We start from the raw sequence: 25,823 nt of genomic DNA on the forward strand, positions 1-25,823 counted from the left end.
AGTCCAGAGAGCAGAAAAAAACTAGTTAAGAAATTATTTTCAAGTAGTCTAGGAATTCAGACTGAGATGGTAGTTTCAAAAGTGGGGGAAAAAAACGAAGAAAAAAAGTAAAAGTGTAACTTTCTTCAAGGAAGAATGGAAAGAAAGGCTGAAAAGCCTCAAACATGTAAAATACAATGACAACAATAGCTACCAACTATTAAATTGAAGAAAGAGCACTTAGATTTTTTTTTTTTTGGATTTTACTACAGATGTGTGGGTGGAAAAGATTATTGAAAGGTATCTAATTAATATAATGAAGGTAAGGGAAAGCTGAAATTATGGTCTTAACATCTTTATCCAGAGCAATGCTGCTCAGATTTTAAACCTGCAAATAAATTACCAGAAGATCTTATGCAAAAAAATTTTAAATAAGTTTTTTAAAATTACAGATTCTGATCTAGTATGAAAGTGGGATCTAAATTCTGCAAATCCCATAAATTCTCAGGTGATATGATATTGATGGTCAGGAGACCCTATTTTGATAGCAAGGCTCTATATTTCAGTATATTTTGCAGATTCTCCTTCAGTTTGAATCAGCTTGCCAACATATGTAATATTTCTTATTTTTAAACAGTGTTAAAAACTCAAGGGTGCCTGGGTGGCTCAGTCTGTTAAGCATCTGCCTTCAGCTTAGGTCATGATCTCAGGGTCCTGGCATGGAGACCCACATTGGCTCCCCGGTCAGTGGGGAGCCTGCTTCTCCCTCTCCCTCTGCCCTCCCCTGTGCTTATTCTCTCTCTTTCAAATAAATAAATAAAATATTTTAAACAAAGAAGTTCATGCTCATAGGGGCAATTTCCCTTCACTGTAAGTAGAAAGAATACTTTTCCACTTTTTTTCCAAGTAGTATTTTTAGGACAGTGGCCCCATTCCCTCAGCTTCCATATGTGTGGGGAAGGGCTTGGAGTCGGCAACTCAAGTGGCCTGTAATGGACATGCTGCTGGCCCAGGAACCAGGCAGGCTGACTCACTGTCAGCATCTATCTATAATCCTGATGGAAACTTCTGTACTAATGAGGCCAGCGGAAAATCTGTAGCATCAGAGAATCATCAAGTATTGGGGCTTCAGAAGACCTGAGGTTATTTCCCAAAGTCCTCATTTGAAAGTCAAAGTGCCTGCCTTACCAGAGAGATGGAGTATCTTACCTGGGATAGCCGAGCTGGTTAAAGAAGCACAGTGAGGACCAGAACTCCATTCTTTTATTGCTACTCCAGGACTCTTGCTCCGACACCACATCAGTGTTTCTTCATCTTTTTCAAATATGCTTGAATCACTTATGGATTCCTGATGAGTTACCAATCAACACACATTTTAGTCCTACTAATCATTTCCTTTTTAGAAATATCCCTAGAAAGTGATTCTGAGTGTGGCCGAAGAGCATCCTCTATTGGAATTACAATGAGGCTTGAGCCAGCTTACAGATTTGGATTTTTTCGGTTGTCCTGTAACTACTGAATTTGATTCTCCTGGCTAGTGGGCCAGAATCTGCATTTTGCCAAGCAAACTTACAAATACCCACCTTATGGGACTGTTTGAGAAACAGGCTAATAAGATGACAGTTCTCAACCTTGGTTATACATTAAAATGTATAGGGAGAAGAGAGGCTTAAAATTCCCCATGCATGGGCTGCAAGCAAACAATTGCAATGGACTCTCTGGAGCTGGGGCTCATGCCTCAGCAGTGGTCAGATGTCCCCAGTGATTCCAGTGTGCAGCCGAGTATGGGGCACAGTACTTGAAAAATTCCAAATACTTCGGTATTTCTATCCAAAGAAAAGAGGAGGTGAGCGGAGGAATGGGGTGACTGGGTGACAGGCACTGAGGGGGGTACTTGATGGGATGAGCACTGGGTGTTATATTATGTTGTTAAATCGAACTCCAATAAAAAAATTACAAAAAAAAAGAAGACAGAAAAGAAGTTAAGTGTCTAGACAAAATGATACCTTGTTTTAACGAATATAGAACCATGGTCACCTGGAATACCGAAGGTATTAGAGCACTTGGCTCTAGCAATTCTGATCTGATTCAGTCAACACATTTCTATTCCAACAAAATGTGAACTGATGAGAGGTCTGAATTCATGTCAGAAGGGTCTCACTGTCCTCATGCCTTCTGGTTGTCCAGAGAATTAGAAATTCTTCTCATTTCCATCACTTCTGACAGTTACAAAGTAAGAATTTTTATAAGAATTTATATGGACTTTCTGGTCAAGCCACTGAACAGCAAATGCTCCCCCACAAATGAGCAGATTGGTTTAATAGTAATGGCAGGTTATAGGGACCATATTAGTTCTCAGGGCTCTTTAAGGGGTAAATAACAGAAACTACAGGAAGACAGAAGTTTTGCAAAGTAGAGTGCCTCATCTTCCTAGATTTCAAAGTCTGAAATACGAAAGGTGTGGTCTCTGTATTGCTGCCAAGGTGTTCTACCCAGTGAATTTCTTGAGCTATCTGTGTTCCAAACCAATAACCCAGTAATCTCTCTATAACCAAAAGTTGTTGGTTTAGCTCACAAAGAGCTCAAGCTTTATAAAAAGATGTCCTTCTAAAGAATGTAAAGACTTGCAGAGCTGGACATAAGACGAGTTATATAGTGATTTAATATATATATAAGTGACATTTATTAACCTCAAGATAAGGACTATCTAATTAAAAGTAAGTTCAGTGATACTTTTGGCAATGATTTTAGCATCTTTATTGCCTTTTCTTTCCTTTTCATCCTCCCTCCTGTCACCCCTGGGTGCCAACCCACAACAGGATACATTATGGCTGCTGCATCACACACAGGGATCTCTCTCCATCCTCATCCTGGACCCTGAATTTCTAGAAGAAATATCTTCAAAAGGTCCATATCCAACAGTGGCTGGCAGCTTCCTGTGAACGATCTGTGACCTTCTTCAAGTCATTTAAAAGGAGCCTTCATTTCCTCATGGAATATCAGGCAGTGTCAACTCTTCAAAGCCTTAAAATAATTAAGATTATGTTCATTTCAATATACTTCCTTCTTCCCTATCTCCTTCCCTCTTGTTATGCTTATGTACCAAGTGAAAAGAAACCCTGCCTAGTCTTCCATCACTCCTCCTTATGCATGAGACTCCTATCCCCCCCTATGGGAGACAAGTGGCTAGCTCAAGGAAGGCATCACGAGCTCTCTACTCTCCCACTAACCTCACTACCTATTTGAGCCTCCCATCTGGTCTTACCACACTCTTATTATAATCCTTGCAAATGTCTCTGATCTTCCACTTTAAAAATAATTTAGTGGTTCTCCTCCGATGACACCAGCTCCTGGATCCCTGTACTATAAAGACCGTTCCTTCCCCCATCCCCTGGCTACTCTATTCATCCATGTGATCTCAGAAGACATTATTTTATACCCTCCCTCACTGTTTCTATAACCACAACCACATCCCATCTATCATGACGTATATTAGACTTGGCAGAGGTAGAATTCACCTAGATGAGTCATTAGGTAAACAACCCGGCAAAGATGAACTTAACAACCTTTGCTTCCTTGAAGCAAGAACAGAATCTAGATTCATTTTTGTCCTAAGATCCAAGGTTATAGCTCCATGCCAGACTGCATTAATGAAGTCTCTGCTTTTTCAACTACTGGTGGGTACAGAAATACATAACCATTAAAGGATGTGTCCTTTAAGGTTTCCATTAAAGTATGTGTCCTTGGACATGTCTTCCACATCTACAGGGAAGACTTCCATTTACCTACAATTAATAGCTTAGAAAATCATTATTGATTATGAGAAGGTAAACATTTCATCATCCTTCTACTTATGCTATCAATTACACACCCAGACTCAAGTAAAGGAATAAATATGTTCATCCCGACTCTTAGAATATTTTAATTGATTTCTCGAAAAGGATCTATTTCAAAGTCACTAAAACTATGCTTATGAAGAATATTCAATGCCATGGAGAAGCACTCCTGACATAATATCCTTCAGCAAAAAACAGCACATATTAAAGTTTTAAAATATCATTTATGAATATGTATGTCTGGAAATACTAGGAATAAATACAACAAAACATTATTGCTTATGTCAGATGTTAGGCTCACAGTAACTACTTCATTTTTTCTTTGTAATTTTATGAATTTTAAGGAAATCTTTTCCATGCATGTGACATCTATAACTAGAGTAAAAGTAAACATTACCTACATATCTATGGTCTACAGTCAGCAATTTTTTTAAATTTTTTTTTAAGATTTAATTTATTTATTCATGAGAGACACACAGGGAGAGAGGGGCAGAGACACAGGCAAAGGGAGAAGAGGACCATATGCAGGGAGCCTGATGTGGGACTTGATCCCAGGTCTCCAGGATCAGGCCCTGGGCTGAAGGCAGCACTAAACTGCTGATCCACCTGGGCTGCCCTACTGTCAGCAAATTAAAATGATCCATGTATCTCCTTTGTTTTGACTATCCTACTGAAAATATAGCTCATTACATTAATGCGATTTGCTCAGATGCTTCTTTAATTATGTATTGTAAATGAACAAACGAGCATTGGCAGAAGGTCTTGCCTAAGCCTGAAGACATGAGGAAAGGAATCAAAGTGAGGGTGGGTTTGAAAGTAGTTAATGGTTGCCTCCTAGACTAATATATTTGGAATGAGAGAGAAGAAAAACAATGGCTTTAACACTTTCTTGTGTAAGTGACCCTCCTTTCTAAAAAAATTTCTAAACATAGTGTTTTCTACCTGCCAAGGCAATGTGCTTTGCTTTAAGAAAGTTAGAATATACTTAAATTATGATTTTACTTCTTTAATATCTTGTTTTGGAAAATACAGAAAATGTTCAAAGCTAAGGAAATAATATCATTCTACAATCATCTTTCTCTGAAAATTTATAAGCCCATCATATGAAATCCCCTCCTTTTGTCTGCCAGCCAGACTTCTGAGATAAGGAATGTGACCAGTAATTGTATATGCACCTGTTCATGTGCATACATGCAAACATCATGTATATATGCTTGGCAGTACATGTATATGCACATGCATAATTATAAAATAGATATACAAAAATATATGCTTTCCATAACCTAACATCAGCTTTAGATAGTTCTTTGCAGTGTATGTTTTTAAGAATACACAGAGCACATTTCATAAAGGGAACCACTAAATCCAATGGCAGACACATTTTAAAATTTAATATTGCCAGATTACACAAACAAAAACTATAGAAGATACCCTCCACTTAAAAACTTTCTTTAAAAGTGATTGTGAGGGCAGCCCCAGTGGTGCAGCGGTTTACCGCCGCCTGCAGCCCAGGGCGTGATCCTGGAGACCCTGGATCGTGTCCCACGTCGGGCTCTCTGCATGGAGCCTGCTTCTCCCTCTGCCTGTGTCCCTGCCTCTCTCTCTCTCTGTCTCTATGAATAAATAAATAAAATCTTTAAAAAAAAGTGATTGTGATTATTTTTAATATTATGAAGTAAGAAAAATAAAAACTAAAACAACACCCTGGAGTGGGAGGGAAGAGTGCCTTCAAAGTCAATGGGGAATTGCTTTTTCCTTAAGCTGGTGGTGATTAAGAGTGCTATCTTGTTCCTCACACTTTCACATGCTTTACAAATATCCTTTTGAAAGTGCTCAATATTTAGTAAAAACAATTTTCTAAGATACCTACAAGTATAAAACAAAAGCCTTCCCCTTCCCATTGCACTCAGGCCATTGCCGTGATGTATCAGTTCTGATTTCAATTTCTCTAGTGTACCTCCCTATCTCCAAAGCAGGGGCTGTTCAACAGAAGTATGGTGTGAGCCACATATGTAATTTAAAGTGTCCTAATAATCACAGTAAAGATTTAAAAAATGGTAAAATTAGGGGCACCTGGCTTAGATGGTAGAGAATGCAATTCAATCTCAGAGTCCTGAATTCAAGCTCATGCTGGGCATGGAGCCTACTTAAAAAAAATATTAAAAACTAATGCTAAAATTAATTTTAGCAATATATATTTCACCAAATACATCTCAAATTATCAGTTCAACATATAACTATTACAAAAATTGTAGAGGTATTTTACATTCCTTTTTATTAAGTGTTTAGAATCTGATGCATATATATTTACACTTACAGTACATCTCAATTTGCACAAGCCAGTGGCTCAATAACCCTACATGGCCAGTAGCTACTGGACTGGAGAGTACACATTTAGATAATACGCTCAGACCCCTATTTCTTTGTCAACTTAAAAATCATCATTTGACCCCACAGTATGCCCCTTTCCCTCTCTTTTTTCCTTCACTCCATCACTGCTACTGTTGTTTCAATATTTCATTTCTCAAATAGCCTTTAGACTCTTGTATTTAAACTCCTCCCCGCCCCCCTCCCTTCTATCTGGTTTTCTCTTTGTTTAGGGAGGAAACTAGCCTCTGTTACTCCATTATAGCTGGAATTGGAAAACTGATCATTTATTCTTAAATCATTTTAAACCTTTCTTTCTTAATTCACCAAATGAAGTGGTCTTATCTCCCCCTCCCTATAAAATGGGACATTAGGGTTCCTCTATTTCTCTCCTGCTCTCTTTCCTCTTCTGCTTCCCAACTTTTTCCCCACAACTATTACAATGTCACCAAAATGCAGACCATTCCATTTCTGGTCACTCATGAAAGAGTTTTTGGTGATCCTCTTATCCGGGCACCTCCAAGAACCAAGAACCATTTGGATTAAAAACTGGGTTTCTCAATATAGTTTTTTAAATTATGGCAGGTGAAGGTCTAATGCTCATTATTTTGGGGTTACGCTTTATCTGACAGATAAAGGCTCATGATTATACCATATCCATAATGGATACATTGAAATAGATCCTAGAATTAATTCAGTATCACAGAACTTAATTGAAGAAAAAAGTAATTTCACTTAAAGTCTAAAAAAAAAAAATCAATAATCTATTCATTTCCTACTATTCCCATGTATACCATTTTAGGATGTTCCACTAAAGCAAAAAGACATTTAAAATTCTGTAGGTACCTCTACCTTTTTGTATTACGGTAGTCTATGCCCAACAGGGAACAGAATAAATACCACTTCAGAGGGGAAGACAAGAATCCCAAGGTACACAAGGAAAAATTAAAATGGTCTCTGGGAGCTTATTTAATTGCTTTTCTCTCAAACTTGTATCAGAGTTATCTCTTAAGAAAATTCCTAGGTAACTGTTCTCTCTTCAGGTTACTCTGAACTCACCAGCGCCTTTCCAAGAAGCCTTGTTATGATGTGCATTTCCCTGTTCAGAACAGACTTGCTTATAAAGCTGAATGTGCAGGGTGCCTTCCACTGATTCCACCTTCACTCTTTCCTCAACCTTGCTAACCCACTCACCAAGGGTCGTATCTGAACAAAGTCCTCCAAAGCTAAAATCAGTAGAATATATTTCTGAAGTGATTGCATATGTACGTTACATAACATTTACATAAGAATGTGAATAATGAGATTTAATTTTCCAACTCAGATGGAAAATACTGCTTACACTGGAGATACTTAAAAAGAGATGCTGCCCTTGGGAGAAAACTATACAATGTTAAATATCTGTAATGAAATGTAACAGCCACAGAACAAGACCAGATGCCTCAGCAGATGGTCCAACTTGACCTCCCCCCCCCACATCCTTTCTCCTGACTTCAGTGGGTGCTGAAAATGACCCAATTAAAAATACCTGCTTCCTGAGGCTTCCTTAAAATGAGTGGTAGCCTTGTGACCCTGTTTAATCCAGTGAAAGGTATGTTGAGATTTGCAGCTGGTAAGTTTCTTTTGCTTTCTGCTGGGAGTATGCATGTGACACCTGGAGGCACAGCATATATCTTGTAACCATGAGGTAATGAGCTTTAGGAAGCAAACTTTTCAACTAAGGATGGTGGAGAAAGAATCTGGTCAGAGATCCCTGAGGAATGACTTAGCTTCTGAACCAGCCCTGAACTACCATCTCTGAGCTTGTTATGTGGGGAAAAACATGAGCATATGTGTTTGAATACTTTCTGAAGTATAGAACTCATTCCTGACAAATACATTGGCAGTATCTGAATTTTAAATCTCCAATCATCTGTATACAAGGTTTTAATGCTTGACTAAAATGGAGAGGACTTTCTCCTCTATAAAATTTCCTCAAACTTTTAGATACAAGCCCATTGATTCCTTACCTGCTTGAGGTCTGACAGGCTTCAATTTCAGAAAGGTAACATGGTGCATACATTATACATGATGCATTAGCCCCAACAGATCTACGCATTTAGTCCAACGGTTAGTTGTCAAATTACGGCCAGAGGGCCAAGACTGCCTGCTACCTATGTCTATAAATAAAGTTTTATTGGAAGACAGTGATTCCTTCAATCACATATTGGCTCTAACTGCTTTTCTGCAAGCTACAATGGTGGAGTTGAGTAGTTGCCACAAAGACAGTATGGTCCAGTAAAATAGAAGTTTGCTGATTCCAAATACAGCCATGTTTATGCTGTGAAAGCTATGGCTATTCACTCTAAGTGGAATAAATAAAGATTACATATATCCTTCTATTGGTTCAGGCATAATTGTGCCAGGAAGTTTCTGCCAAATTTATAGAAAAACTAAGTTTTCAAAGCTATAATATTTTTAGAATTATAGAAAAAGGAACCAAGTTTCTATAGTCCAGAGAAAAGAGAAGCAGTTCACTAGGCTGGTCTAACCCATGTGGGGGTGGTTCCAACTCACTAAAATCCCAGAATGGTGCCTGAGGGCTGTAAGAAATAAAGAAACGGCATATTGCAGTGAAGAAAATACCAGCTGATGAGTAAGAAGAATGATTTCTAATCCTACATTCCGGGGACTTGGGGTATGTGTTGCTCTTCTCTGAGTCTCTGTTTTCAAATCTATCAAATGGGACCAAAATATTACCAACTCTGTCTCGGGCACAGAGGATGATGAAATTATTTGTGACAACACTATGAACACGGCAAGGCACAACATATGCATCTGTTAGGTATACTGCTGCATAAATGAGGTCTACTTCATTATATATGCAGGCATAAATACGAAGAGAATTAGATTTTAAGTGAAAATTTTATTAGATATAACGTATTTTATTAGATATAACGTGTCTTTAATTATTAGCCTTTCCCCTCTTACTCAATGTGTTTGATTATGGAAGAGTCAAATTTTTTCTGGCTCTCCATAGTGTCATGTAGTTCCTCCTATTTCTTAATCCTAAATTCTAGGAAGTTGACATTATACTTTTAACATTCTTCTATTCTACACATAATTTGAGTCATGTAAACCGTATTTTTCAGGGAGCTTCACTGAATAGTTATTGGATCACCTCTAACAAATATCTAAAAATTTTAAGGGGACTACCATATTCATTTTATGGAAACAGAGTATTTGAGAATATTTATGTGAATGTGATAGAATTTAAAATGAGACATTTTTAATCCTATGTTACAATTTTTTTAAAGATTTTATTTTAAGTAATCTCTACACCCAATGTGGGGCCTGAACTTACAACCCTGATATCAAGAATCACATGTTCTATCAACCATGCCAGCCAGGTGCCTTATCCCCTGCATATTACAACTTTAAATGTCAAAAATAAGATTTTTCTAACCTGAAACATTTTTTATCATAGAATCTACACAGTTAAGATAATGATTTAAGTTTTAGAAGTAACATGAAAAGATGATTTTGTTGGCTCCTGTATTTTTTTTTGGGGGGGGGGGCTCCTGTATTTTTCTAAATGCTCAGTCTTCACATACTTGTTTATATAACTTAGACTAAAAACATTCATATTTAATGATTTCCAGAAACTGACAGGCTTCACCTAAAATCTAGTTCTCTTTTAATAAAATATGTAGTTGTTTTTTGTTTATTACACAGCCTATACACAGCCTAAAGGTCACACAGCCAAAGTTTCAGAGAAGTCTTTTTATTAGATTTGACAACAGTTACTCATCACAGAACTGTATCCTGCACAGAAACTGCTCTACCAAGGAGCAGGTTATGTTTCCAAAGGCTGTTTAGGTCAGTACGCTTGTTCTAGAGTCCAAGGGAGCATCTTTCACAGCTGGGCAATTCAAAACTTCTGTTTTCATTTGGCTCTGTTGGCATTGGTGAGAACCTCTCAGGTGAAGATTCCTAGTAAAGGAGCACTTATTTTTTCCCAAATGTGTCCTGCTAAAGTCCCCTCCTCAGAAGAGAAACTTTGTAACAGAGGCATGTGAATATATAGCAGAGGCATGTGTTCTATAGTATATGCACATTCAATCTCCAGGAACCCAGAGGATTGCACATGAGCAGCTTACAAAGCACTCAAATATGATCATACAACTCACATTCAGTTTGAGCTTATAGACTTAGAGCTGCTTTAAATGAGCAGACTTCATTGCCCGCCTTATCTGAGCTCCATTTCAGAGACGAGGTAAAACATAATATGCAAAACAAGGGCAGAATTATGAACACCTGAAGGCAATTAATTCTGGGCATGCCATTGGGGAAGTGTAAGAACTAAAGAAAGGCCATTGTCTATGAAGCATGGATGCGGAGCTAATGAATAACAAGACAACAAAGAAGTGAGATGCATTTTCACTGGAACTAGAGCAGGGATGAGGAGGTAGATCAAAATGGCAGGCATTGATGGCCTTCTAGATTGGCTCTGAGTATGATTAGCATGGAGCAAGAACCCTAAGTCCTACCCAAAAGAACAAAGGAGATAATCAATGGTGAAAAGGTTGACAGTGAAACAGAGGAAAAGAGTCAGTGATTGAACAGAGAAAGGAGTCTAAGAAAGTGTAACCTATGTGAGTGTAGCAGAATAAAGAATACTGATGCCTGGACCCCACCAGAGAGTCTGATTCCAAGGTTCTGGGGTTGGGTGTAAGCATCAATATTTTCTTAAGTCTCCACACTCATTCTAAATCATAGCCCAAGTTAGGAACATCCTAGACTAATGTAGTTCAAACTTTATGCACATTAAATAAAAATATAGCTATTTATTGACTAGACCTAGGGTGAGACCCCAAATTCAGTTGTTCTCAGATTATATTGTTATTGCTAGTCCTTGGACCATACTCTGAGTAGTGAGGGTGTCTAGTCCTACACTGTCTACTGTGACAGCAACTGGCTACATGTGGCTGCTGAGCACTTGAAATTCAGACTGGTGAATCTGAAGCCTGATTATTGGAAAATAATGATAGATGAAGCAATTTGGGCATGTTAATACTTTTTTAATTGTGACTTTTGTGAGATCCAAATACAGACCAAGTATTTCTGATAAACATTTAGCATCCACGTTGAAATGTGGTATAAGCATAATGACTTCATTTCAAAGACTTAGTATGAAACCAAGAATATAAAATATCTTATTGGCAATTTTTGTATTTGGTTACATGTGAATACGATAATGGTCTAGATGGATTGTGTCATATAAAATATGCTATTCAAATTAACTTTGGCTGTTGTTTCTTTTTTAAAATATGGCTACCAGAAAATTTTAGTTTTTTTTTTTTTTTTTAAGATTTTATTTATTTGCTCATGAGAGACACAGACAGAGAAGTAGAGACATAGGCAGAGGGAGAAGTAGCCTCCTGTGGGAGCCTGATGTGGGACTCAATCCCAGGATCCTGGGATCATGACCTGAGCCAAAGGCAGACACTCAACCACTGAGCCACCCAGGCACCCCAGAAATTTTTTTTAATAAAATTCTAAATTGTATATGAGGCTAGCATATTTCTTTTAGATGGTACTTGTTAAGACTAAAAGCAATTGAGGCTTTCTTATTACATAGTATTGGTCTAATGGGTGATCTAACTCCTTAATTGGTCTATGTGACCCACACTAAGCTGATGAGAACTAAAGGGAAGTCTCCCTTAATAAAAAGAGAAAACGACAAAAGAAAAAAGCCCTTTGCACCCACTCCTTCCAGCTGTATTTAATTACAGTTAGAAGAAGACAGAACACATGGAGCTTTGGCAGCCATTTTGCCACCAGGAGGAAACAAGACCCCAAGTTCTGGATGCCCAGCACAGTTCCAATCAAAATAGGATGCTCTACCTCTGAATCTCTTATTAGGACATTTTTTACCTAATGATTCGAATCAATGCTTCTTAAATGTTGTTATGCATATAAATTACCTACGGATCCTGTTACAATGCAGATTCCCTTTCAGCAAATCTAGGGTGGGGCTGGAAATTCTGAAGTACTAACTAGCTCCCAAGTGCTATCTATGTAGGTGATATAAGCTCTATACTTTGATTCACAAGGGTTCCAACCAAAATCACTTAGGTTCTTTAGTACTAACTGCTGAAAATATTCCTAGTGGACACAGAAGGCAAAGCCAATCTTTGCCCATTAGCTCCTCCATTTGCACACTGTGACTGGTAGCATAATCATGATTGACCAACTGGGAACCCAGGACCTAGGAATCTGTCCCTTTCCAAAAGAAAAGTAGCTATTATGGGATGCAGGGCAGAAGGCAATGGTTCTGTGGTCTTTGTCAAAAAAAAAAAAAAAAAATTGGAAAGGCTAGAGTAAAAAGTCAAAACATTTCTCTACTACTCGATTTTGTATGGTCACTACTAATCTAGTACATGTTTTAATTTTTAAAGTACTGTGAATTACAGACTTGATTACAAAATCCTTTTCACAAGCAATATCACTGGATTAATGTAGCATGGAACACATTTTGTGAAATGTTGTGTTATTTAGATCATGAATTAGTAGAAAACATCAAGGCCAATAAAATGTTTGCATAGTACTAAAATGTTTAAGAACCATGGAGCTTGGACTGAAGTAATCTAGATTCAAATTACTCACTGTGTTGCACACATCACATACCGTGTGATGGACAAGTCACTTACACTCTGTGAGCTGAATTCTTCACCCATAAGAGAGAAGAAAATAACACCTGCCCACATCACCAAACTATGGTAAAGATAGTATGTGCTCACACTTCTCAAAATGACACTTCTTGTATTTGGAACAGAGTTAAATTTTTTTCAATATATATTTAGAGCTACACAAATACATCATGGAGAATAACTCACACGCAGTCTAAAGATAACACCTGGGAGAAACTCTTGGCTTTCTGATCCTCTTAGGGAAATCATTCACTTCCCTCTGCTTTTAAGTATACTTATAGAAAAACTGTATGTATTTAGAAATGCTTTAAAGTTAAAAAGCTCTGAGTTTGAGGGACAGACAGCTTGTGGGTACCACTTAGCAAGTGTGGGTGAGCTACTCAGCTGGTCTCTCCACAGGGTGTCCATCCCCCAGTGTGACCATTATTTGCCAGAGTTTGCAGATTCAGATATGAGAGGGTAGGGCACCCAGAGTTCAGAAAGCTTCAAAGAACTGACCCATGTTGAAAAGGCCAAGACACTGAAGGATTTTTTTAATGCCAAAATATTAATATATGGTGAGAAAGATTATAGTAATTCTATTAAGTGGATAATAGGCTTTCACCAGTGACATTATTTGCTTAGAATGGCCCACATGAAACTGTTCTCCTGGGGGTAATACTGATGATTATCTTTCCACATTTGCCTATTTCCATTTTCTATATTTCTTTAGTGGACCTTCCTCCCTCCTAACATGTCTTTGAATAAACTTTGTATGGAATCACTCATTTTTTCTAAATATATTCACCTGGTTCTTTTAGTGTCTCTATATACCATAGAGAGCATAAGTAAGACATGGCCATATCCTGTCCATAGCTTAAAAAACATATATTATATACAATACATATATGTAATATACATATAATATACATACTATAAACATAATACATATATAATATAATACACACACATATAAATAAATAAAGGATGTATGTGAACAACAGCACGTTGAAAGACTGATCACTAAAACCTTATGTAAAGCACAGAAATCATTTCTGGTTTAGGGAACACACTAGGCATTAGAGCAGCCCTCTGAAGATGCCTTGCCTAGGGCCCAGACTTGTGACTACTTTGTGCTACATGGCAAAGGTGAATTAAGTTTGCAGATGGCAGGAAGATTGCTGATCTGCTGACCTTAAAACAAAGATTATCCTGGATCCTCCAGGGAGACCCAATGTCATCACAAAGGTCTTTCAAGGGGGAAGAAAGTGGCAGAGGATAAGAAGCAGGAGATGACATTGCAAGAAAGACTTCACAGGCCACTGATAGTTTTAGAGATGGAAGGGTCCACAAGTCAACATTAACCTTTAGAAACTGAAAAAGGCAACAACAAAGCAGATCATCCCCTACAGCCTTCAGATAGGAATGCAGCCCTGTCAACACCTGATGTTAGCCCAGTGAAACCCATTTCATGTTTCTGACCTCCAGACCTGTATTAAATGAGTGTTGTTCTAAGCCACTGACTTTGTTGTGATTTTCTATAGCTGCAATGCGAAACATAGGGGATAGTTATGAAGGAAGCAGCCTTAAGTTGGGCCTTAAGGAATTTTTTTAAGAAGACTGATTTGAGGGAGAGAGAGAGAGACAGAGACAGAGAAAATGTAAGCATGGGAAGGGGCAGAGGGAGAGAGAGAGAATCCTCAAGCCAAATCCCTGCTGAGTGCAGAGCCCAAAATGGGGCTTGGGGGCTCGATCCCAGGACCCTGAGATCATGACCTGAGCTGAAACCAAGAGTCGGGTGCTTAACCAACTGAGCCACCCAGGTGCCCCAGGGCCTTAAGAAATTTGAAGACATAGCTGTGATACTCAAATTTAAAATAAATATATAGTTTTAATGTGTGAAGGATTCACTAGATCAGATTTAATTTTTTCATCCAAGACAAAAAACAAAAATAACACAAACTCTTTATGTCATTTTTACTAAATCTCACATAAAAGGCAGCCTCTCTTACACTCTAGTGATATATACAAGAGATGCCAAAATTAACAAAGAACTAAATACTGCTCTGAGAACTTCAAGTGATTACTGCATTTATGCCAAATCTTAGAAACTATCTCTTTATTCCACCCATACCAACAAACTATTTAAGTTAAGGTGGTGTATTAAAAGATTTCCAAATTTGGTGTTAGTCTCAACCAAATTTGGTATTAGCCTCAAAGTACAGAAGATTTAGATGGCTTGAAAGACAGAAAAATGTAAATATCAATCACGTAAAGAATTGCCAGTATTCAGATAAACACCATGCTATGTGAATTCCAGTCATTGTGTATGTGTTGTGTATATACACCTGCATACAGAAGTTTTGCATATGTAACTATATGTAACAAATATTGTGTATGTGTGTGTGTGCATATATACTACATACAGACACAGTAATGGATAAAGATATAGAGATATATAATTAGGCATTCATCTTTCATCTTACATTCATAATTAATACAGCTAACAGGTGACTGATCCAATTAGAGACATCATCCACAGCACTGCAGTTTTCAGTGTTAAAAGAACTCCTGCACGGATCCAGCCTGACCCATAGACAAATACCACGGTGCTGTAAACCAGTGTCTTGCACAATGACACAAAATGTATTATGTATTATGATTTTTTTAAATGGGCTTCTTTTAAGGAATGAATAAAAAATGTTTGTATATAACTTCTCTTGGAAGGGAATGGAAGCTGCACTAACAACATGCTCCTCAGTTTACATAAGCTCAAAGAACTCGGACCACAGTACGATGTTTGGTAGGGGAAATGCCATCACCTCGGGCCTGGAGCATCCACCTCCCTAGCAACTTCAAGGAGGCTCAGAATGTGCTCTACCATAATCACTCTATTCTGCAGTTTGTTTCAGATGAGGAGTTACCCTAAGCCCCTTGGGAAGTAGAAAAACAAGCTTCCCAAGTAATTATCAAAGGTACTTATTCTTAGAACACAGTATATGCAACCAACTGGTTGATCCAGTAACCACTAGGGAGATATTCAACTAAACAACTCAATTCTACCAAATAACTACCCAGGAGAATTAAAAACAGAAATGTGTTCAAGTGGGGATATGGGCCACAAATTATAGCTGTTTTAAAGGCCTCTTAAAAGTTCCCACCCTGTGGGAGGGGATATGCAAGAGTTATTTTCCATCTGCGTTATTATTCAAAAAGGTTCTACACAATACCTACAAAATCTTGGGCACTCTGTTATGCATGCAAATGTTCTGAAGTTTCTTGCTGACCTATAACCCCACAAAGTACTTCAAAACATTTAGCCATGACAATTAAACTACATAGACACTAGTTTTAGAGCTTTTTCTAAAACAAGCTTTCCAGGCCCCTGTCTTGGGGCCTAGAGAATTCAAGGGGCTGGGGTGGTTTCCACAAACCAAGATAGGACAAAGTTTCATCTTTATTTACACTGGTTTCTCATTAAAATCTAGAGTTTTCTTCAGTTATGGACATAGGTAACAAACCGCAATAGTGTTCGCGGGCTTTGTCATTCTGTCATCAGTAGAGCCAGAGATATTTGAATATCATTTTATGGTTGTTTAAGTACCTTGAAATCCTGCGTACTGTCATCACTACCTTGAAATTATAATAGCTAATAGGCCTACTATGAAATATTATTTTACGCATTAAAGATGAATACCTATTATTACAATATCACAATTCACAGCTGTAGTGCAACAGAGCTGATTTTGTTTTGGCAATCCTACGTTACATTATGCATTAATAATAAGCATTAATCTGCAAAGAATCCACAGGTTTCCCAAATGCCAAATGGGCTAATGACGCAAAAAATACTAAGACTTGCCTGAGCTAGAACAACCAATCAATTTGCTCAATTTCAAATTTAGGCAAATTGAATGGGATCCTATACGAAAAGACAAGGCAATTAGAAGTATTTTCCTTTTTATGTATTTTCCTATGTATTCACTCATACAGCAGATGCTAAATATCTTCGAAATCCCATGGCAGGTCACGTGGGAGATACAAAGAAAGGAAAAGTAAACACATTCTCAAGGAGACCAAAGCCTCACAGAAAGAAATGACACAGACAACTGTACATAGATAACTTTTCTACAAGAGTATCAAGTGTTGGATTGAAGAACATTTGCAATTGAACATCACTGAGTGTGTTTAGCCAGAGGTGACTCGAATGGAGATGTTTTCTTTAGAAAACTAATCTGGTACAGCAGTCTGTACAGTGGGCTGGAGGAAGATTGAGATTATCAAGGAGAGGACTATAATAATAAGTAGCCAGACTAATTTAATATACATTATATATTATCATGCAATTACATATATATTGTATTATGCATACATAAATGCATGTTGGACCATGCAATTATTTAAAATATTGTTTTCAACAGCTCTGTAACATGGGAAAATGTTTTGTCACGTTAAGTGAAAATGTACCATATAAAATTATGAGCATATGTGAATTATTGCAGTAATGTCTTTGATTCTTTCTACCTCCCTATAGCCACACCTGTGTTGTTTTCTGTGTGTGCCATGACAAATTAATAAAACTGAGTAACTTAAAACAACAGAAATTTATTCTCTCACAGTGCTGGAGGTCAGAAGTCTGAAATCAAGGCGTTGGCCAGGCCACATCTCCTACAGAGCTAGGGATGATTCCATTTCTTGTCAATTCCCCCTTCTGTTGGTTGAGGCATTGGTTGGCTTGAGGCCCTATCAGCCCAATCTCTTCCCCTGCCTTTATATCACCTCCTCTTGGCGGGGGAGTGGAGGGGTTGTCACTTGCAAACTCTGCCTTTCTCTTATAAAGAAAGATTCAGAGCCCACCTTGATAAAAAATCCAGGATAAACACTTCCTCATAAAACCTTTAATTTAATCATACATTTTGCATTTTGCTACATATGGTAACATTCACAGGTTTCGGGGATCTAACATAGACTTCTAGGGTCATTTTTTGTCTAAACACAAGGCTCTTTGTCATGTGATTCAGTGGCTCTTCCCATCAAGAGGTGGAGTCAGTTGCTTCATCCCTAAATCTGAAATGACCTCAGGACTTGCTCTGGCCAATAGAACACAGCAGAAATGATCTTGTGCCAATTCCTAACCTAGATTTCAAGATACCTTACCACTTCCAGTCTCTCTGCCAATAACAAGGAAATGTTTAGCTAGACTTAATTTGCATTATGTATTAGTATGCAAAAAACTTGCCTCACCATGTGAACAGACCTAGATGATGAAAAGCATGTGGCCTAGCCAGTACATCCTCAGCCTACAGCTGGCAAACTCCCAGAGGTCTGAGGCAGGCCATCCCTGACCAGACAGCTACCCGATAACAAACAAAGCAGCCGATGCAGACACATGAGCAAGCCCAGCGGAGATCAATCAAACCACATCCACTTAGTCAGAGCTGCCTGGTGCACCACGACTCAGGAATAATACATGCTTAATGTTTTAATCTACTGACATGGACACCGTAATATATTTTCTTTATTGAAAAAAAAAAATGTCCACCACCACATACTATCAGAATTTGAGTCCTGGAAAACTATATGTTATCTGGTAAATTCAAAAGGGAACTTCAGTTAAAGAACAAGTTTAAATTTTTCAACAAAATAACAACATGGGAGTATACCTAAACACTCCTTTTACTGACTGACTAAATACAGTTAAGTCCTAAACAGACTGACAAAACCATTTTTCTAACAAGGCCATGAGAGGATTCGGTCACGTATAGATTTAAATCACATCAGGTATGTGGCCATTATTACAAATTTTTTTTTCTCTTTAGGAGTTCAGAAAGAAAATCAGCTGCTTTTTAGGGCACCTGGGTGGCTCAGTCGGTTAAGTGTCTGCCTTGGGTTCAGGTCATGATCCCAGGGCCCTGGGATCCAGCCCCACATCAGGCTCCCTGCTCAGTGGGGAGTCTGCTTCTCCTTCTCCCTCTCTCTCTGCCCCTTACCCTGCTTGTGTGTGTTCTCTCTCTCCCCCAAATATTTTTTTTAAAAAGGAAAATCAGCTGCTTTTCATATTCAAAATTAAGTTGCCAAACATAACTAATCTGAATTGGATCCATAATTCTGATAAAAACTAGTCGTCAGATTAAAATTTTTCCATGACTAAATCTTCGTCCTCACTAGCAGAACTGAACTGATTTAGAGTTCAAGTTTCTCAAAAATATTTTGGAAATGTCATTATGTTCTCTGTGACATTATATGGCATTCTTTTACAGCTTTTTAATTGAATTCAATTTGTAATGGGAAATGAAACCTAACTCTCTTGAGGAGTTTCTGAAAGATGTGGGAAAGGAGGAGAAATGATTCAGGACTTACATGCAGCACTGTTGCGGAACACTATCCCTGAGATTTGAAGCCGACATTTCAATATTTGTGGTCACAGAGAGGGGAAAAACATCACTGCTCACAAGGGAAATGCCTTTCTTACAACAATGAATTGACCCTTCAATGCCAGCATTTGGTTAAAATAACCTCTCAATATCCAGCATAGGGACATTCAAGTCCTTAATAATGTAAAGTAACATTTAATGAGGGCTCACTATGTTCCACACACAGCTCTTACGTTTTACATAAACAAGCTCAACTAAGCTTCACAACAACCCACGAGACATTAACTAACAGTTCCCATTTTACAGATGAGAAAGCTGAGGTATTAAGTAACTACCATAAATTCACATAGCTGAGAAGTGGCAGAGCTGGGATTGGAACCCACACAATCCAGTTCTAAAGCATCCTCTTAACAGCTGTCTTACTACCTTTCCTTCACGTCCATGTTCTGAAAAAAACAAACTTCCAGATAAATTCTAAGAGTTTTAAAAACCAAAACAGTGAAAACACTACAATTTTTTTAAAGGATGCAAAATTGCAAATTCAAATAATCTTAAGAGAAGTCACAAAGGACGTGGAGAAGTAATCTGCTCCAGTTCCCTGTTGGCAAATGCTTCTCTAAACCTCTCCTTCACAAACACAGGCCGGAGAAAAGGCTGTACTACAATTGCATGAAATTTCCAAATGCATTTGACTACCACCAAGAATCACAAAATCACTCAAGAACCCCAAATGAAGTCATTCATTGACAAGATGTCTTGCCTCTTCCTAGAAATTTCTTCTGGGTTACTTTGAGCATCCATAAAGAACAACTCAGCAGCATTCCCTTTAAATAAAATCCTCCTAATTCATAATCCCACCAGTGTCCTGCTCTCTGGGTTCACTGAGACCTTTTCTTTCACCTTTCTTTCTAAAATTTCTATCCTAATTATCTTGACTGTTCTTCTTTGAACCTCCTACATTTTTTCTAGGCTTCTTTTTAAGGGCTGCCAGAGAAAATAGATGACAGGTAAAACACCGGATGCTGCTAGTCTAAGGACCACACTTGGAGAAACAGTACTCTTAATTCCCTAAAATATGGGGAAGGAGCACCCCCTCAAGTCTACAATAGCTCTGGCTAAACTACACAAGCCGAGAGAACATGTGAGTCTCATCTCTGCACTGTGAGCATTCAAGTCCTCTGCCTCAACGTTTCTAGGAAGCCAGAAAATGCCTGACTGAAGAAAACCCAGCCACTACTCACTTTGGATTAGATTCCCCGAGATGGAAAGAACCTCTTTAAGGCTCAAATGATTTATTGTCCCGAGGCAAGCTTGTGAAGGAACACAGGGAGCTATCCCTTTGTTTTCATCTGCCCCTACGAGAACCTGTCCCGAGCCCCCAACGAGGAGCCTGGAGAGGGCTCTATCCTAATTCCCCTCCTTAAAAGCAGATCTCTTCATAGTGACTATTTGTTTTATTCTCTGACCTTTCTCCAACCTATGAGCCCTGGTGAATCTCCCAGACCTAGGAACCTGACCAAGTAACTGTCTGGTCCCCCAGGCCCAATATTTGGTCCAAGAGCTTGAGGCAGATTGCTTTGATGCCTGAAATTAACAGTCTGTATCCTTTTCCATTTTCCTGTAGCTCCGAAGTCTCTGAAATCTGACTTGGGATTTGTTTTGGCCAACAGAATGAACCAGGAATGACACATACCAATTCTGAGTCTAGCCCTTCAAGGGGCCGTGCATGCTTCTGCTCCTTCCCCTCAACCTGGCTCAGCCACAATGAAGAAAGCCAGGCTAACCAGACCGAGCATGAGAGACTATACTGAACAAAGTGAAGGCGTCCCAACTGAAGTCATAGAAGATTCGCCAGCCCAGAACTGACCCATTAGCTGATCACAAATACAAAAGAAAGCCCAAATGAGCTGAGGCCAAACTAGCTAAAATGCCCAGCTGGCCCATAAATTTGTGACCAAAAATAATTTATTGTTATTAATAACAAGTTAGTAAATTTGTTATTGTTATAAACCAAGGTTTTAGGGTGATGATTATGCAGCATTATTGTGGCCAGAGGTAATTGGTAAATAGTCTGATAATCTGGTCATGCTTCACCTCAGATCTGATTCTCAAGATTCTTCCCTGCCTGGCTCCTACTAAGACTTGCTCTCTAGGGAAGGAGCTATCCTCATTTTGGTCTCTTTAGGTTATGCCCTAAGCTTAATGCCTTTCATTTCCATTGGTACCCTGGGCATATAGTCCTTGAATGTATCTGCTGATTCACCACACAACTATCCTGAACTGGACAATCCTAATTAGGGCTGGTCAATACTAATTACAGTTCTCTTATTTCCATTTCTTTTATGCTTGACCAACTTTGTTTCCCATTCTGCTTTTGGCTTACTGGTTTCTCTTATGGAGTTTTGAGGATATGTGTGCATGTGTACGCTCTTGCATGCTGTCAGTGTTTTACCATCAAAGAAATAAGAGAATAAGTGATAGGCTTATTCACCAACCCCTGCTTCTCCAAACCAAGAAATACAAAGAAGATGTACAAATGGGCAAGAGAAAAGGGGAAGGAGGGTAGAGGGAACAGTATTTATCCCACTCATAAATTTGTTACTCATATCAAAGAAATCAGAAAAGCCTTCCCCATTCAAGTGAGTAGTTCTTTTGTAGTCAAACAATAAAACTAATTCCACCAGAAATTTTTCCTCTTTTTCACTTACTTACTATTTTACCCTTATTTCAAAGAAAACTAATACCTAAATATTTCTTCCACTAATACTATCTTTCATAGTATAATCTTAAGAAAAACAAGCATATGGAGGAAGGAATGTAACTGATTCAATGGGCTAAGATTCAAATAAGATTTCTGCAACTCAAATAATTCAATTTTTTGCTACCCTGGGGAACAGGGCAACAAAGTTTTGCTTCAGGCCACAGGCCACCAGAGCAGACAACAGAAGTATAATGCAAATGGCTATGATTGTTGGACTGAACTCATGTGCTTATCTCCCCTCCTTCCCTCTCTCTCTCCCCCAGAGATTCTCCCGAGTTACCACCCGCCCCCGCAGTGAAAGCAAAGGAATAAAGATGACTGACTGATAGCCAAAGAGGAGAGAGTCCAGAGTAAACAGAATTAGAAGACAGAGACAAAAAAGGAGGCAAAATTGTGCTGAGATCAGAGTAGGCAAAGTTGTAGCCTAGAATATGGCAGGTGGGGATCTCAATAGGCATGGCTTGGGGTTGGCTAGAGCAGAGGCCAAGAGCAAGAATTGAGCTTAGTTGTAGCACAAAAGACTTAAACATGGTTGCCTAAAAGACAAATGCTAAAGGCTGAGGGTACAAAGTCATTTACAACAAACTGGTATTACAGAGAGAAAGGAAGACAAAACTGGCAGAAGGTGAACAGAGGGAAACAACATGGTTAAGGAAATGAGGAGACATACTTAACACTCCGTACCATGCCTCCATTAAAATCAAGTTTGTAATGAATATATAATGACATGAGAATGACATATAGATCATGATCTAAGGTGTGAAAAAAGAACAAAGGAAATGCTCTGATATTTGAAAAGCAGGAGGACTATTCAGACAAATCGAAACCACAGAACGTTCCAGGAAAGGACAGTGGATCAAACACCACTACCCTATGTGGTGGGCAAGTCAAGAGACTTTCAAATGTTGGAGGAAACAGAAACAGAGGTTCAAGAATGCTAAATAAACTAACACAGGCCACTAACAGAAGGAGGGTATACAGCCATGTAATTCTCAAAAAGGAAGAAAGAAAAGAATCAAAGTGGTCATTTATAGGAGTTAAATCCTTATTTTTTTATGATTTTATTTATTTATTCATGAGAGACAGAGGGAGGGAGGGAGAGAGGGAGGGAGAAAGAGAGAAGCAAAGGGAGAAGCAGGCTCCATGAAGGGAGCCTGATGTGGGACTCAATCCTGGGACTCCAGGATCACAGTGTGTGCTGAAGGCAGGCACTAAACCGCTGAGCCACCCAGGGATCCCTAAATCCTTATTTATTAAATCAACAGCTAATGTTCAAAATGGACTAAATGCTGAAGGATGAGGTATATTTCAGGTTATAGCTATAACCAACATAAGATTTAAATCTAGAGATGGTTACAGTGATTGCTTGCAAAGCACTGGAGGGTTGTGGTGTAGGAAGTGATCCATTTTGTCTTTTTTGCTATGTTGTTTTTTTTTTTTTTTACATATGGATATATTACTCTTATGCAAAATGAAATTTAAATGTTACACTCTCCCTACTGAATTATTCAACACATATGACCCAGTTGTGAATTCAGACGCACAAGGAGGGCATTTTTGAGATAAGTCAGAAAGTCCCTCAAAAATGACCTTTGTTTGAGCAACATGGTTATAGCAAGGAAAAGTTCTCTAAGAGCCCCAGTTGCAAGGAACTGCTGACAGTTGCATTTTCCTTTTATGCCCTGGAAAATCACAGAGACAGGTATTATGGTATCATAATCAGTTGGGGCAGCAGACGCCAATAATGTGGTGTTGCCTGGAGACGGCGTCATAATAGAAAGGGCCTCGGGGGTAAGATCCGATTTGGAAATGAAAGGCTGGGCTGCTTCCCAGTGCTCTCCTGCTCTGGGCTGAAGGATAACTATGCCTAACATAAGGACGACCTCCTGGGGTGTCCAGACCATCTCCTCCTCCACAGCGCCTGCACAGCACTCTGTATTCATCAACCAGGCAATTCCTTGGGCTGTCAAGACAGAACTACATTGATTTTCAGAAACCACCTTTGTGGGCCATGAGGGGTTTTGCTTGTGGTGAAGTGACAGCAAAACACCTTCAAGTTGAATATAAAAATAATATACGTTGATGCTGTATCCACAGACTCTTAGTCCATCCTGCAATATCCTGACCTCACCCCACCCTGCCTAACCCCTCAGCACCATGGATTCCAATGCAGCTGCCACCTGGACCACTCCAGGAGCCTCCACATGGCAGGGCAAGATCATCATTTCCTTATTCCCAAACCCCCAGACCCTGCTTCCAGACCCTCAACCAATCCAAATGTCTGAACCCACAATGGACTTCTACATGATTATTCACAGTTTTGCTCCCTTTAGGCTGTTCCATTGCTTTCCTGATAAACTTTGTCTCATCACTGCACACTGTAGTGTGTCCCTAAGAGTGCAGGGAGCAATACTAATGCCTCTATTTGTTCTTATGAAAAATGCTAAGAGAAGAAAAGGATCCCACGGAAAAACAATTTGCAAAACACAATATACCATAACTCCCTTTGGGAGAGTCACAATTTACATTAGAATACGGTGGGTTCTGGGAATACCGTGGTAAAGAAAAGCATCTAAGTTTGTTTAATTCAGCATGTCACCTCTGCACAAAACAATTATTAACACCACTCAGAATTCCTCTTTTGTTGAGCACACTTTGGCAACATGGGTTTGTGATCTCAGGAGCGGTGGTGTAATGTGGTGCTTCTCAAACCTGAGTGTGCATAAGGAACACCTGGAAGGCTTATGGAAAAACCCAGAGTGTTGAGGCTTATCCCAAAGATTCTGAGGCCCATACCCCAGTATTCAGCATGATGGAGGCCCCAGATTCAGCATGATGCCCCTGGCCTCTTTAACAATACCACGACTGACATATTTCTCCAGGAAAAAATCCAAACTCCTTAGCACAATATTCAAGTTCCTTCTTATTGTAATCAGACACTCTTCACCTTCCTTTTCTCCTGTTACTTCCCTTTGTTTATCATATGCTGGAGCCACAAGAACTACCTTCTTCATCCTATATCCTAATTGTCCTTTCCTGCCTCTGTTACCCGCCTCTGCTCAAACGCTTCGATCTTCAAAAGTCCAGAACAAACTGATGTCTGGTGGGCTTGGCATGACCTTCTTTATATAGTTTAGAATGTCCTATCCTGATTTGCTATTGCTTATTTGCATTGCTTAACTTCTATTGTAGTCAAGAAGCTGTAGGAAGGCATATTCTGTCTGACTTATGTTTGTTTATAGATAAAATCTGGCAGACTGCTTTGTAGCCCATAAGGGCTCAGAAAGCACTTGATAAGGAAATAAATACATGGCTAGCAAAAGCAGCTGATCTAAATAAATCCTTATTAACCCCAAATTTGCAAGATGGGTGTGTAAATCTGCTCTGGTTAAATGAACTCTGTTAAATTCAGTGAAAATCCACTAAGTACATCTTAGAAATTAGGCCACCTCAAACGGTTTTGTAGATTGTTTACTGCACAACATCAGCAGCTGCACCTGGTGACCCAGGTTAGAAATCCGAGAAAATGACCCCCAAACACATAGAGGTAATAAAGGCTATGAAGAGAGAGAGAGAGAGAGAGAGAGAGAGAGAGATAGAGAGAGAGAGAGACTGTGTGTGTGTGTGTGTGTGCGTGCGCACACGGGTCACTCAAATATACACACATATCTTGATCTGTGAAGCAGTAATATACACATATAAAGTCATGAACTAAGACATACATCTCCCAGTACATAAACTAAACTCCGATAAATAAAACACAGTGAAGAAAAGTGAGAAAAAATAAAGCATATAGTAGAGAAAAGACTGTGTTTAAAAGTTCTTATTTTGTCTT

At 38.8% G+C, this 25,823-nt stretch overlaps 1 protein-coding gene across 8 annotated transcripts in view; it reads right to left on the reverse strand.

The window, feature by feature from the left end:
• PLCB4 (phospholipase C beta 4) overlaps positions 1-25,823 on the reverse strand; it is a 419,571-nt gene that overhangs the window by 214,573 nt on the left and 179,175 nt on the right. For 3 of the 8 annotated variants that reach the window (XM_038571639.1, XM_038571638.1, XM_038571640.1), the window contains one exon: positions 1,189-1,327. The exons of the other annotated variants lie outside the window; for them this stretch is intronic. The gene's annotated coding sequence lies outside the window, so the exon portion shown is untranslated. The remainder of the gene's footprint in view (positions 1-1,188; positions 1,328-25,823) is intronic. 8 annotated transcript variants of the gene reach the window in all.

This window comes from Canis lupus, chromosome 24 (assembly GCF_011100685.1).
Source record: "Canis lupus familiaris isolate Mischka breed German Shepherd chromosome 24, alternate assembly UU_Cfam_GSD_1.0, whole genome shotgun sequence".
NCBI classification, from domain to species: Eukaryota; Metazoa; Chordata; class Mammalia; order Carnivora; family Canidae; genus Canis; species Canis lupus.